This window comes from Triticum dicoccoides, chromosome 6B, assembly GCF_002162155.2.
Source record: "Triticum dicoccoides isolate Atlit2015 ecotype Zavitan chromosome 6B, WEW_v2.0, whole genome shotgun sequence".
In the NCBI taxonomy this organism is placed as follows: domain Eukaryota; kingdom Viridiplantae; phylum Streptophyta; class Magnoliopsida; order Poales; family Poaceae; genus Triticum; species Triticum dicoccoides.
The window spans coordinates 366,426,013-366,440,775 of NC_041391.1; positions in this window are offsets into that span (position 1 = coordinate 366,426,013).

The window sequence follows — 14,763 nt, forward strand, 5'->3', positions numbered from 1 at the left end:
AGTCCTATCGATGCATATAATGGCGAAGAAAAGGTACATACGTGGAAAATACACATATGTGGTGAGCTTGATGCTCGGAAAAATAATAATAGTAATTAGCTTCTGTACAAGAAGCCCCCAGTTATAATTGACATACATATTTGAGAATGTGTGCGTCGTAGTTGTACGACTTAGCCGCACGAGAGCTTTATAGCTTAAAAAAGGAAGGAAATGTGAAAAGAGATGAAAATAAATAATGGAAACAAAAGGGAAAAAGGAGACGAACGAAGAGTCCGGCGCTAGGCATAGAATCTTCGGAGTCTGGTCGCGTTCCATGGGTCGGCTCTAGGCGATTGTCTGATGCATCACGCAAGCGGTACGCTCCTCCGGTGAGGACTTCGTCAATGATGAAGGGACCCTCCCACTTGGGCTTGAGTTTGTTATTTTTCTTCTCCGGTAAGCGTAGAACGAGTTCACCAACATTATAAGTCTTGGCCCGTACTTCTCTGCTTTGATACCTGCGGGCCTGTTGTTGATAAAATGCGGAACATGCTTTTGCAATGTCGCGCTCCTCCTCCAGGGCATCTAAGCTATCCTGCCGATCCAACTCGACTTCTCTCTCTGCATACATGCGCACTCGAGGTGAGTCATGAATAATGTCATAGGGTAACACAACCTCTGCACCGTACACTATGAAGAAAGGAGTATATTTGGTAGAACGATTGGGCGTGGTCCACAGCCCCTAGAGTACGGAGTCGAGCTCCTCGACCGAGTGCTTGTCTGATTCTTTCAAAGACCACACTAATCTAGGTTTAATGCCGCTCATAATAAGACCATTGGCTCATTCGACTTTACCGTTGGTTTGTGGGTGATAGACGGAGGCATAGTCGAGCTTGATGCCCAGATTAGCACACCAGACATTCACCTCATCGGCGGTGAAATTGGAGCCATTGTCAGTGATGATGATGTGTGGAATACCATAACGGTGCACAACACCGGATAAAGTCTATAACTGGCCTGGCTTCGGCCGTTTTAACTAGTTTGGCTTCTATCCACTTAGTGAATTTATCCACCATGACCAACAAATATTTTTTCTTATGGATTCCTCCTTTAAGGGGTCCGGCCATATCAAGCCCCCAGACCGCAAAAGGCCAAGTGATGGGGACTGTTTGTAAAGCGGTGGGTGGCATATGGCTTTGGTTGGCGGAAAGCTCGCATATGACGCAATGTTGGACAAGGTCCTGTGCGTCTGCTCGGGCTGTCAGCCAATAGAAACCTGTACGGAAGGCCTTGCTTACAAGGGTCCGAGCCGCGGCGTGGTGACCACCGAGACCGGCATGAATTTCAGTGAAGAGTTGCTTCCCTTCTTCCTCGGAGATACATCTTTCAAGTACTCCGGTAGCGCTTTTCTGGTAGAGTTCCCCCTCGTGAACCTTGTAGGCTTTAGAGCGCCGCACAATGCAGCGTGCCTCATTCTGATCCTCAGGAAGTTCTCGCCTATTAAGGTAGGCCAAGAAGGGTTCGGTCCATGGGGCAGTGACTGCCATGATGGGATGGGCCGACGGTGTAATTTCGGTGGCTAAGCCCCCGATGATGTCAGCATGTTCGAAATCTGGGGTTATAGTCGGATCCAGAGTGGTGTTGCCGCTCTCCCCTTGCCACACCACGGATGGCTTGAAAAGCCCTTCAAAAAAGATGTTAGGTGGGACGGGGGCGTGCTTGGCGCTGATGCGAGCAAGGACATCCGCCGCTTGATTACCTCCTCGAGCCACATGGTGAAACTTGAGCTCCTCGAAGCAAGCTGACATTTTGAGAACGACATTACAGTAAGCTGCCATCTTCAGATCTTTGGCATCGAAATCTCCATTTATTTGAGATATTGCGAGGTTTGAGTGCCCGGGCACTTCCAGGCGTTGTATGCCCATGGAGACGGCCATCCGAAGACCATGCAATAAGGCCTCATATTCGGCTGCATTGTTGGAGTCCGTGAATAATATTTGGAGGACATACTGAACTGTATCTCCAGTAGGGGATGTTAGGACAATGCCTGCCCCTAGGCCCACAACATTTTGGATCCGTCGAAATGCATGACCCAGTTGGAATATGTGCCATACTCTTTAGGGAGTTTGGCCTCTATCCATTCAGCGACGAAGTAGGCCAGTACTTGGGATTTAATGGCCCAGCGCAGTTTGTATGTTATGTCGAATGGGAGGCGCTCAATGGCCCACTTGTCAATCCAGCCCGTGGCGTCATGGTTGTTTATTATGTCATTGAGTGGTACCTCGGAGGCCACCATTATTGAGTATTCTTGAAAGTAGTGTCGTAGCTTCCGGGATGCCATGAAGACTGCGTATGCTATTTTTTGGTAATGAGGGTACCGGGATTTGCATGGTGTGAGGACAGTGGATACGTAGTATACCGGCTTTTGAAGCGGGAATTTGTGTCCGTCCTCCTCTCGTTCGACGACGAGCACCGCACTTCCGACTTGGTGTGTGGCCGATATGTATAATTGAAAGCATAAGTGCTCCCTGGGTAATTTTGGTAATTAATGTCAACATATCTCTTGTTGGACTAACACTTTTACCTAGTATGTTTCAGACAAGTTCAACAATGGAGTGGCATGGAATAAAGGATGTGGAACCCCTTCAAGATGCTAAGGACAAAGGATTGGCTCAAGCTCCAAGATCAAGACTCTGCATTTTCTATTTTAGTGATCCAAGATCACATTGAGTCTATAGGAAAAGCCAATACTATCAAGAGGGGATGTGGTGTTGCTTAATGGCTTGCTTTCTCAAAGTGTTTAGTGATATGATCCAAAGCCCTCAACTACTTTCTCACATCCACATATGTCCTAAACCAAAAGTCTAACTCGTCCCTACCGATTCTTTCTATCCGGCGCCACCGAGTTCAGATGTCTTAGCCACTGCCACAAACCCTAGGCAAATCGGTCTTATCGAGATGGGATTGTAATCTCTCTGTGTATGTCCATTACCAAAATCGGTCTCACTGAGTTTTGGTAATCAGTACTACCGAGATTACAATGCAAACTCTCTAGTTAGCTTATTACCAAAATCGGTCCCACCGAGTTTGTGTAATCGGTCTCACCGAGTTTGCATGACCAACTCTCTGGTTAGCTCATTACCAAAATCGGTCCCACTGAGTTTGTGTAATCGGTCTCACCGAGCTTACGTTATGCCCTAACCCTAATCATATCGGTCCTATCGAGTTGCATGTCGGTCCCACCGAAAATCCTAACGGTCACTAGATTTGCTGAATCGGTCCGACCGAGTTTATCAATTTGGTCCCACCGAGTTTGCAAGTTGTGTGTAACAGTTAGATTTTGTGTGGAGGCTATATATACCCCTCCACCTCCTCTTCTTTCATGGAGAGAGCCATCAGAACGAACCTACACTTCCGGCATACATTTTCTGAGAGAGAACCACCTACTCATGTGTTGAGGCCAAGATATTCCATTGCTACCATATGAATCTTGATCTCTAGCCTTCCCCAAGTTGCTTTCCACTCAAATCTTCTTTCCACCAAATCCAAATCATGTGAGAGAGAGTTGAGTGTTGGAGAGACTATCATTTGAAGCACAAGAGCAAGGAGTTCATCATCAACACACCATTTGTTACTTCTTGGAGAGTGGTGTCTCCTAGATTGGCTAGGTGTCACTTGGGAGCCTCCGACAAGATTGTGGAGTTGAACCAAGGAGTTTGTAAGGGCAAGGAGATCGCCTACTTTGTGAAGATCTACCGCTAGTGAGGCAAGTCCTTCGTGGGCGACGGCCATGGTGGGATAGACAAGGTTGCTTCTTCGTGGACCCTTCGTGGGTGGAGCCCTTCATGGACTCGCGCAACCGTTACCCTTCGTGGGTTGAAGTCTCCATCAACGTCGATGTACAATAGCACCACCTATTGGAACCACGACAAAAACATCCGTGTCTCCAATTACGTGTGAATCCTCCAATCCCATCCCTTCACATTCTTGCAAGTTGCACGCTTTACTTTCTGCTTCTCATATACTCTTTGCATACTTGCTTGATATGTATTGTGAGTGTTAAACTTGTGCCTAAACTCCACTTAAACTTAAAGAAGTTAAAATCTGTAACTTTTGGTACTTAGTGTGTAATCACCCCCTCTAGACACCTCTTCTCGATCCTTTCAATTGGTATCAGAGCTTTGGTCTCCATTGCTTTGGTTTAAACACCATTGGAGGAAGATGGATGAGTCTACTATTGGGAATCTTAGACATAGAGTGCCTATACTTGATGGAGAGTATTTTCATGAGTGGAAAAATGAGATGCTTGTGATTTTCAATGAATATCATTTGAACAAGTACATTGCTAGCCCTTGTGCACATCATGTTAATCCTATGCATCCTACTCTTGATGAGTCAATTGACATGATCCGCAATCTTAGAACTGTTGAACTTATCACTAGAGGCTTGCCTAGAAACTTGATTGGATGTTTGCCTACTCTTAAGTGTGCCTACACCATATGGAAATTTCTTGAGGAACATTTTCCAAATTATTCCTTCAAAAATCTTGATGAAGTTCTCCATAAGTCTATTGCCTTGAGTAAGATGAATTCCAGTGATCCTATGTTTGGTGATTGTCTATTTGAGCTTACAAACCTTATGCGTGCCAAAGGAGATGTTGGAATTATTAGTGATATTATTTCCGAAGCTATAAAAATTCATAAGCAAGATGATTGTCAAACTCACTCTAACGAATCACCCTCTCTAGGATATGATCCACCACATGACAATGTTGAAGATGGATACTACGATGAGGATGATGATAGTGACTTTGATCTTGATGATGAAATGAGACACTTTGGTCTTATGGCAAATCTTCGGGGATATATGGCAGGAGGAAAGAAATGGGTTCTTCATAGTAGATGTACCGATCACATGACCGGAGATAAAGACATGTTTCGTGAGCTTGCTGAAAACGATGGTCCTCGAAAGTATGTCACTTTCGGTGATAACTCAAAGGGTAAGGTGGTTGGCCTCGGTAAGGTGGCCATATCACATGATAGCTCCATACAAAATGTCATGCTCGTTGAATCTCTTGGCTACAACTTACTTTCAGTATCTAGACTTGCTGATTTCGGTTTCAATGTCCTATTTACTGAAGTAGATTGCCAAGTGTTTCGTAGAGATAATCATAAAATGGTCTTTACTGGTGTACGTAGAGGTGATCTATACATTGTTGATTTCACTAAAAAGGTTCAACCTAGAACTTGCTTTATTGCTAAATCCTCTAAAGGTTGGTTATGGCATAGACGATTAGGTCATGTTGGTATGCGAAACCTTGACAAGTTTATTAAAGGAAATCATATCCTTGGAGTTAACGATGTCATATTTGATAAGGATAGACTTTGCAGCGCTTGTCAAGCAGGTAAACAGGTTGGAGGAAGGCATCCCGTGAAGAACATCTACTTCACATGGATCTTTTTGGTCCCAACGCTTACAAAAGTCTCAGTGGAAATTCTTTTAGTCTAGTTATAGTTTATGATTTTTCAAGATTTACGTGGGTGTTCTTTCTCGATGATAAATCGCAGGTCCAAAATATCTTCAAAAACTTTGCTAGGAAGGCCCAAAATCAATTTGAAGTGAAGATCAAGAAGGTTCGCAGCGACAATGGAACGAAGTTCAAGAACGCAAATGTGGATACCTTTCTTGACGAAGAAGGTATTTCACACAAGTTCTTGGCTACGTACACACCTCAACAAAATGGAGTTGTTGAGAGGAAGAACCGGACGCTCATCGAAATGGCGAGAACGATGGTTGATGAGTACAAGACACTGAAGCACTTTTGGGCGGAAGCGGTTGAGACAGCTTGTAATGCAACAAATCGCTTGTATCTTCACAAGCTGCTCGGCAAGACGGTATACGAGCTTCTCATTGATAACAAACCCCAAGTTGGATACTTTCGAGTATTCGGCTCAAAGTGCTACATTCTTGATAAGCATCGTTGTTCTAAATTTGCTCCTAAGTCTCATGAAGGTTTCCTACTTGGTTATGGCTCAAACTCTCACACATACCGTGTCTACAACAATTTCATCCGAAAGGTTGAAGAAACGGTAGATGTGAAGTTTGATGAATCTAACGGCTTGCAAGTAGAGCAATTGCCAATTGATGTAGGAGACAAAGATCCCTCAGAAGCAATCCAAGACTTGTCTATTGGCAAGATTCGTCCAACGGAGGTGAAGGAGAGCACCTCATTGGTCCAAGTGGAAGCTTCTACCTCACGACAAGGTGAACCAAAGGTTGATACGGAAGCATCCACAAGTGGGACAGACCAAGATGAAGAAAACGAGGAAGTGCATCAAGATGAACGTCAACAACCTCCTTCTCCACCACGACAAGAGAACGACAACGCCAACAATGAAGAAGGCCAAGAAGAAGAACAAGATGAAGAAGATGTTCAACCAATACCCAAGCAAAAGCATTCACGAGTTCGAGCAAGAATTACGAAAGACCATCCCGTCAAGCAAATCTACAATGATATCCAAACCGGGAGAATCACTCGCTCTAAAACTCGTTTAGCTAACTTTTGTGAACACTATTCATTCATCTCTAGCATTGAACCTATGAAGGTTGAAGAAGCATTGGAAGATCCGGATTGGATAGATGCCATGCATGAAGAGCTACACAACTTTGAGAGAAATCAAGTTTGGACATTGGTTGAGAAGCCCGATAACAACCACAACATCATCGGTACCAAATGGGTGTTTCGCAACAAGCAAGATGAAGATGGAAAAGTAGTTTGCAACAAAGCACGTCTCGTCGCCCAAGGCTACACACAAGTCGAAGGTATGGACTATGGTGAAACTTATGCTCCCGTTGCTAGACTTGAGTCCATTCGCATCTTACTTGCCTATGCTAATCACCATGATATCACCTTGTACCAAATGGACATAAAAGTGCTTTTCTAAATGGTGAAATAGAGGAGGAAGTTTATGTTAAACAACCTCCCGGCTTTGTTAATCCTAAGAAACCTGATCATGTTTACAAACTTCACAAAGCTCTTTATGGTCTTAGACAAGCTCCTAGGGTGTGGTATAAATGCTTGACCAAGTTCCTTATTGAAAAAGGCTTTGAAATTGGAAAAATAGATTCTATTCTTTTTACTAAAAGGGTCAATGGAGAACTATTTGTATGCCAAATTTATGTCGATGATATTATATTTGGTTCTACTAACCCTCATTTTAGTGAAAAAATTGGAAAGCTAATGTCGGAGAAGTTTGAGATGTCTATGATGAGTGAACTCAAATTCTTTCTTGGTTTGCAAATCAAGCAAACTAAGGAAGGTACCTTTGTCTCTCAAACGAAGTACACCAAGGACTTATTCAAGAAGTTCAATATGCAAGAATGCAAAAGTATGACTACACCCATGCCTACTAGTGGACATCTTGATTTGACCAAAGATGGTGAACCGGTTGATCAAAAGGTTCATCGCTCTATGATTGGTTCATTGTTATATCTATGTGCTTCACGTCCCAATATCATGCTAAGTGTGTGCATGTGTGCACGATATCAAGCTGCTCCTAAAGAGTGTCATCTTAAGGTTGTGAAAAGGATAGTGAGATACTTAATACATACACCAAATTTTGGCATTTGGTATCCTAAGAGGGCCTCTTTCGATCTTGTTGGCTACTCCGACTCGGACTATGCCGGTGACAAGGTTGATAGAAAGTCCACTTCGGGTACTTGTCAATTTCTTGGTAGATCTCTTGTGTCTTGGTCTTCCAAGAAACAAAACTCGGTATCCTTATCCACCGCCGAAGCGGAATACATTGCCGCTGGTTCATGTTGTGCTCAATTACTTTGGATGACCCAAACTCTTAAAGATTATGGTATATATGTGAAACATGTTCCATTACTTTGTGACAATGAAAGTGCTATCAAGATTGCTCATAATCCCGTGCAACACTCTCGAACTAAGCATATTGAAGTTCATCATCATTTCATTCGAGATGATGTTGCAAAGGATGACATTAATCTTAAGCATGTTCGCACCGAAAAGCAATTAGAGGATATATTCACTAAACCACTTGATGAGAGAGTGTTTTGCAGGTTAAGAGGTGAATTGAACATCATCGATGCTTCAAACTTGGAGTAGGAACTCTATTGGATACATGCAAGACATGAGCTTATGACTAATCCATGATATTTCTCTTATGATTGATAATCTCATGTCTTGGATATATTTGCATCTTGCATGTTATGTAACCCATGTAGGTACTTGGATGAATCTAATTCCATGAGATTGTAACTCATTCACATTTTGAGCAATCTCTACATCACAAAGTCTCTACACCATGGTGGTTGAAGCCAAGGAAGCACGAAACCATTCAAACATATCCTTTGACAAATTCTATGTTGAGTTTCATGATTGTCATTTTGGATACACAAGTGCTCTTCCTTGCAAAAACTAACCCATGCAGGTAGATGAACTCAAATTCCAAGTGATGCTCCCAACTCTTGATGAGCTACATCAACCTTGAGCAACTCACACAAGTTCAACTACATGATCACGATCACCACCACCACCCAAGGTATGTTATTCCATCTTAGAGAAGCTTTACTCCAAGTCATGAGTCAAAGCAACTCGACAAGATGTGAATACATCAAGATGCTTAAACGAAAAATGGTAACCCCATTTTGAGCTTAAACGATGAGTATGACCTATGATCAAGTGATCTCACTTGACTCCTAAGTCAATATACTCTAACATAGGTGACTTTGTCTCCGGCCATTTCTAGATGAAGTTCTCGTGTGTTCTTTTCTGTGCTCTTGCATTTGTCTCATGCATATTTGTTTCCCCTTTCAAAAAAAAACTTCATCTAGATTTCTTTTCTTTTCTATTTGTTCAGCATTCCCTGCATCCAATTCATTGCAAATCTTTCAGTTAATTCCTTGCAAATCCTTGTGAGATCTTACCTGTCTAGTGAGCTAAGGTGACAAGTGTTTTCTCTGTGATGAACTCAGTCTCACCGATTTGATGCCTTCGGTCCATCCGAATCCTTTCGGTACAACCGAAACATACAACTCGGTGCCACCGATTTCACAACAGGAAAAACATTTTGCCATTTATTCCTGCACTACTTTTGATTCAGCTCCACTCAATGAATCTTGTCCTCTACAAGCATCGCATTTATATCAGTGCTTTATGATGTGACTCAAGGACCAAACCCATTCACGACAAATTCCAGAAGGCCCTTCTTGGAAATTGATGTCAAAGGGGGAGAGAGAGATCACATTAAAGCTTAATAACTTCAACAGGGGGAGAGAGATATCTCTAGGGGGAGAGAATACTCAAGGAGAGAGTAACCTTCAAGGATCCCAGATGCTTGGTGTTCAAGAGGAGAGATGCCACATGTCTTCTTGAGGGGAAAGACATGTTCATATGTGCCTATTTGCATTCGCTCTGTTCATTTGCTTCTTTGAGCTCTGATTTTCTGTTCCCTATATTCTCCCAGTATCCCATGCTAGATTCAGGGGGAGCAAGACATCTAAGGGAAAGAAATTCTTTAAATTCATTGCACATCTTTACCTTTGGGGACATGTCTATATTCAATGTGGTACTTAGTACTCACTCTCTACATGTCATCCCAGTCTTGGTACTCTTGTGGTTTCTTTTGTTTGCCCTAGCTAGTAGGTGTATCTGTGTTATGTAACCTTATTTTCACAGGTTCATTCCATCCTAAGCCAACTCAGGACCACAAGGTAAGTATATGCATCAAAATCATGTGTATGAGGAATTCTTGCTGATGTATATACTGTTGGCAAGAAGGACTCATGAGCATGAAGGTACATTTCCATATTCACATCATTTGCTCTGATGCATATACCCAAGATACATGTAACACATTGCCTACTCTATCATGGTTATGCTCTCACATGCCTCTATATTCCATATTCACATGATTGCATACATGTAGGGGGAGCCTATACTTGTTACATGTCCTTCCAAAGCTTTACTTGCTATTCTATATATCTTTATCTAAAGTTTGATGTATGTTGTCATCAATTACCAAAAAGGGGGAGACTGGAAGCACAAGTGCCCCCTGGGTGATTTTGGTAATTAATATCAACATATCTCTTGTTGGACTAACACTTTTACCTAGTATGTTTCAGACAAGTTCAACAATGGAGTGGCATGGACTAAAGGATGTGGAACCCCTTCAAGATGCTAAGGACAAAGGATTGGCTCAAGCTCCAAGATCAAGACTCTGCATTTTCTATTTTAGTGATCCAAGATCACATTGAGTCTATAGGAAAAGCCAATACTATCAAGAGGGGATGAGGTGTTGCTTAATGGCTTGCTTGCTCAAAGTGCTTAGTGATATGCTCCAAAGCCCTCAACTACTTTCTCACATCCACATATGTCGTAAACCAAAAGTCTAACTCAGCCCTACCGATTCTTTCTATCCGGCGCCACCGAGTTCAGATGTCTTAGCCACTGCCACAATCCCTAGGCAAATCGGTCTCACCGATAGGGATCTCGATCTCACCGAGATGGGATTGTAATCTCTCTGTGTATTTCCATTACCAAAATTGGTCTCACCGAGTTTGGGTAATCGGTACTACCGAGATTATAATGCAAACTCTCTAGTTAGCTTATTACCAAAATCGGTCCCACCAAGTTTGTGTAATCGGTCTCACCGAGTTTGCCTGACCAACTCTCTGGTTAGCTCATTACCAAAATCGGTCCCATTGAGTTTGTGTAATCGGTCTCACCGAGCTTACGTTATGCCCTAACCCTAATCATATCGGTCCTACCGAGTTGCATCTCGGTCCCACCGAAAATCCTAACGATCACTAGATTTGTTGAATCGGTCCGACCGAGTTTATCAAATCAGTCCCACCGAGTTTGGCAAGTTGTGTGTAATGGTTAGATTTTGTGTGGAGGCTATATATACCCCTCCACCTCCTCTTCATTCGTGGAGAGATCCATCGGAACGAACCTACACTTCCAGCATAAATTTTCTGAGAGAGAACCACCTACTCATGTGTTGAGGCCAAGATATTCCATTCCTACCATATGAATCTTGATCTCTAGCCTTCCCCAAGTTGCTTTCCACTCAAATCTTCTTTCCACCAAATCCAAATCCTGTGAGAGGGAGTTGAGTGTTGGGGAGACTATCATTTGAAGCACAAGAGCAAGAAGTTCATCATCAACACACCATTTGTTACTTCTTGGAGAGTGGTGTCTCCTAGATTGGCTAGATGTCACTTGGGAGCCTCCGACAAGATTGTGGAGTTGAACCAAGGAGTTTGTAAGGGCAAGGAGATCGCCTACTTCGTGAAGATCTACCGCTAGTGAGGCAAGTCCTTCATGGGCGACGACCATGGTGGGATAGACAAGGTTGCTTCTTCATGGACCCTTCGTGGATGGAGCCCTCCGTGGACTCGCGCAATCGTTACCCTTCGTGGGTTGAAGTCTCAATCAACGTGGATGTACGATAGCACCACCTATCGGAACCACGACAAAAACATCCGTGTCTCCAATTGCGTTTGAATCCTCCAATCCCATCCCTTTACATTCTTGCAAGTTGCATGCTTTACTTTCTACTGCTCATATACTCTTTGCATACTTGCTTGATATGTATTGTGAGTGTTAAACTTGTGCCTAAACTCCACTTAAACTTAAAGAAGTTAAAAACTGCAACTTTTGGTACTTAGTGTCTAATCAGCCCGCCTCTAGACACCTCTTCTCGATCCTTTCAATAATAACATGGGTTTGCCGACGTTTGGCGCGACGAGGATTGGGTTGCTTGCTAGAAGAGCCTTTATTTTCTCCGATCCGGCTGTTGCCGCGTCCGTCCACTCGAAGTGATCGGTGCGTCGAAGAAGGCGATAGAGTGGCAATGCCTTTTCTCCTAGTCTGGAGATAAAGCGGCTTAAAGTTTCCACACATCCGGATAGTTTTTGGACTTGTTTGAGATCTGTTGGCGTAGCCAACTATGACAAAGCTCGGATTTTAGCTGGGTTTGCCTCAATTCTCTATTGGAAACAATGAAGCCCAGAAGTTTTCCAACGAGAACGCCGAAAACACATTTTTCCGGATTGAGCTTGATGTCATATGTTCGGAGGTTGTCGAATGTGAGATGCAGATCATCTATTAATGACTCGACGTGTCTAGTTTTGATGCCTACATCATCCACATATGCTTCAATTGTCTCGCCGATATGTTTCTCCAGGCATGCTTGAATCATGCGTTGGTAAGTGGCGCCGGTGTTTTTGAGCCCAAAGGGCATAGTGTTGAAGCAGAAAGGCCCGTATGGGGTGATAAATGCCGTTGCGGCTTGATCGGACTCCTTCATCTTGATTTGATGGTATCTGGAGTATGCATCGAGGAAACACAGTGAGTCGTGTCCTGTGGTAGCATTGATAATCTGATCGATGTGGGGGAGGGTGTAGGGATCTTTAGGGTAGGCCTTGTTGAGGTCTTTGAAATTGACACATAGGCGCAAGGATTTATCCTTCTTTGGTACCATCACCAGATTTGCTAGCCAGTCCGGGTGTTTTATTTCTCTGATGAATCCGGCCTCAAGTAACTTGGCTAGCTCCTCCCCCATAGCTTGTCGTTTGGGTTCTGAAAAGCGCTGCAGTGTTTGCTTGACTGGCTTATATCCCTTCAATATATTGAGGTTGTGTTCAGCCAACCTGCGTGGGATCCCTGGCATATTAGAAGGGTGCCAGGCGAATATGTCCCAATTGTCGTGTAGGAACACTCGTAGTGTGGCGTCGTTGGGTCCAGCTATGCCCCAATGGATGCTGTCTTCTTAGGGTCCGTCGGGTGGACTTGGAATTTGACTATTTTGTTTGCTAGTTTAAAGGAGGTGGATTTGGGTCGCTTGTCCAGGATCATGTCGTCCCTATCCACTATGGAGCACAATGTGGTTAGTCTTCGGCTGCGAGGGCTTCAGACAATGCCTTGAGGGCCAGGGCTGCGGTTTTGTTTTTGGCATGGAGTGCTATGTCCGGATCACTGGGAAGAGTGATAATACCATTGGGCCCTGGCATCTTGAGCTTCATGTACCCGTAATGGGGTATAGCTTGGAAGCATGCGAATGCATCTCGCACTAATAAGGCATGATATCCACTGTTGAATGGGGCCACTTGAAAGGTTATCTCTTCGGACCGGTAATTCTCCAGCGTGCCGAATACCACATCGAGTGTGATTTTTCCTGCGCATCGCGCCTCCCAACTGGGAATGATTCCCCGGAAGGTCGTGTTACTTTGCTCAATGTGGCACCTGTCTATTTCCATTTTGTTGAGAGTTTCCTCATAAATGAGGTTTAGTCCACTTCTGCCGTCCATGAGCACTTTGGTAAGCCGAAAGCCGTCCACGATCAGACTAAGGACCAACGCGGCTGGTGCCCGAACTGTTCTGAATTTCGGTTCATCACTGGCATTGAAAGTTATGGCCGTGTCGTTCCAGGGGTTTATTGCTGCAACTTGGCAGACTTCAGCGAGGCCGCGGAGTGCCCTTTTGCGCCTATCGTTTGAGGCGGATGTCTCGAAGACTGTCAATACTGTAGGGTTGTTTTCTTTCGTGGGATGTTGCTCTGCAGTATTTTTGGTGAGGAGATCCTCGCCGCTCTTGGCCACTTGCCGGAGTATCCAACATGCTCTAAGGCTGTGGGTTGGTACGGTATCCGGTGTTGTGTGTATTTTGCATGGCCTATCGAGCCATCCCTCCAGAACAGTTCTGCGCCCCGTAATGGGCTTCGATTTTTTTGGTATTGGATCAGGCGACCGGCGAGGGTGGATCCTTTTTGTTCGGATGAGGGGTTGAGTGGAAACCGGTGGCTCCCAAGAGGCTGCCTGAGTTTTCCAGATGCTTTCCATTGCGCAGTACTTCTGTACTATGGTTGCCAAGTCATCGAAGTGTGATACGTGACGGCGGTTGATTGCTTTGAGGGTTCCCTCATTCGTGCAATTTTTGTAGAATAATGAGATTGCGTCTTCATCGCGGCAGTCTTTGATCTTGTCTTTGACAAGGAGGAATCTGGCCCAGAAGTGATGGACCGTTTCTTGGGACTGCTGTCTGATGTGGATAAGATCGCATGTATCTGGGTGGGTGGGTGTTTTTAAATCTGAACCCTGACCCAATCTGGGATCCGGAGGTTGAGAAACTTCCGAGATTAACAGTTTGGGCTCCGGGACATCAACCAATTTTTCAAGCCCACATACCGACTCTAGGTTCGGAGTACTGGGCAGGTCTCCCCGCGGGCGGGTGTCCGGCTCTGTGAGCTCGAAAATTCAGACATAGTTTGTCCTCAATATAGATGAAGAGTCGTTGTGCTGCTCCTCCACTACCGCTATCTGATGGGTGATCGGTGGAGATTCTATTTCTCTCTGATCGGGTTTAAGCCCAATCCTATCATAGTCTGTAGCGACTCCCAAGGTGGTGATGCAATCCAGGAGTTTGTTTAAAGACGAAAACTCCGTCGAATCCATCTGCTTGGAGTATTCTGGGTTGACGTGGAGGCGATTTTCGATGACCCGAGAAGTCATCATCGGTGCGACGGCCAAACGGGCGGCCATAGTGATGCCGCCCAGACGGAGAGTTTGGCCTGAGGCTAGGGCTCCTGTGGAGGTGATGTTGTCCTTGAAACAAGCCGATCCATCAATCCTGTCTTCGACGTCACAGCAGAACTCTCAATGAAATCACCAATGTCGGTGTCAAAACCGGCGGATCTCAGGTAGGGGGTCCCGAACTGTGTGTCTAAGGTCGATGGTAATAGGAGACAGGGGACACGA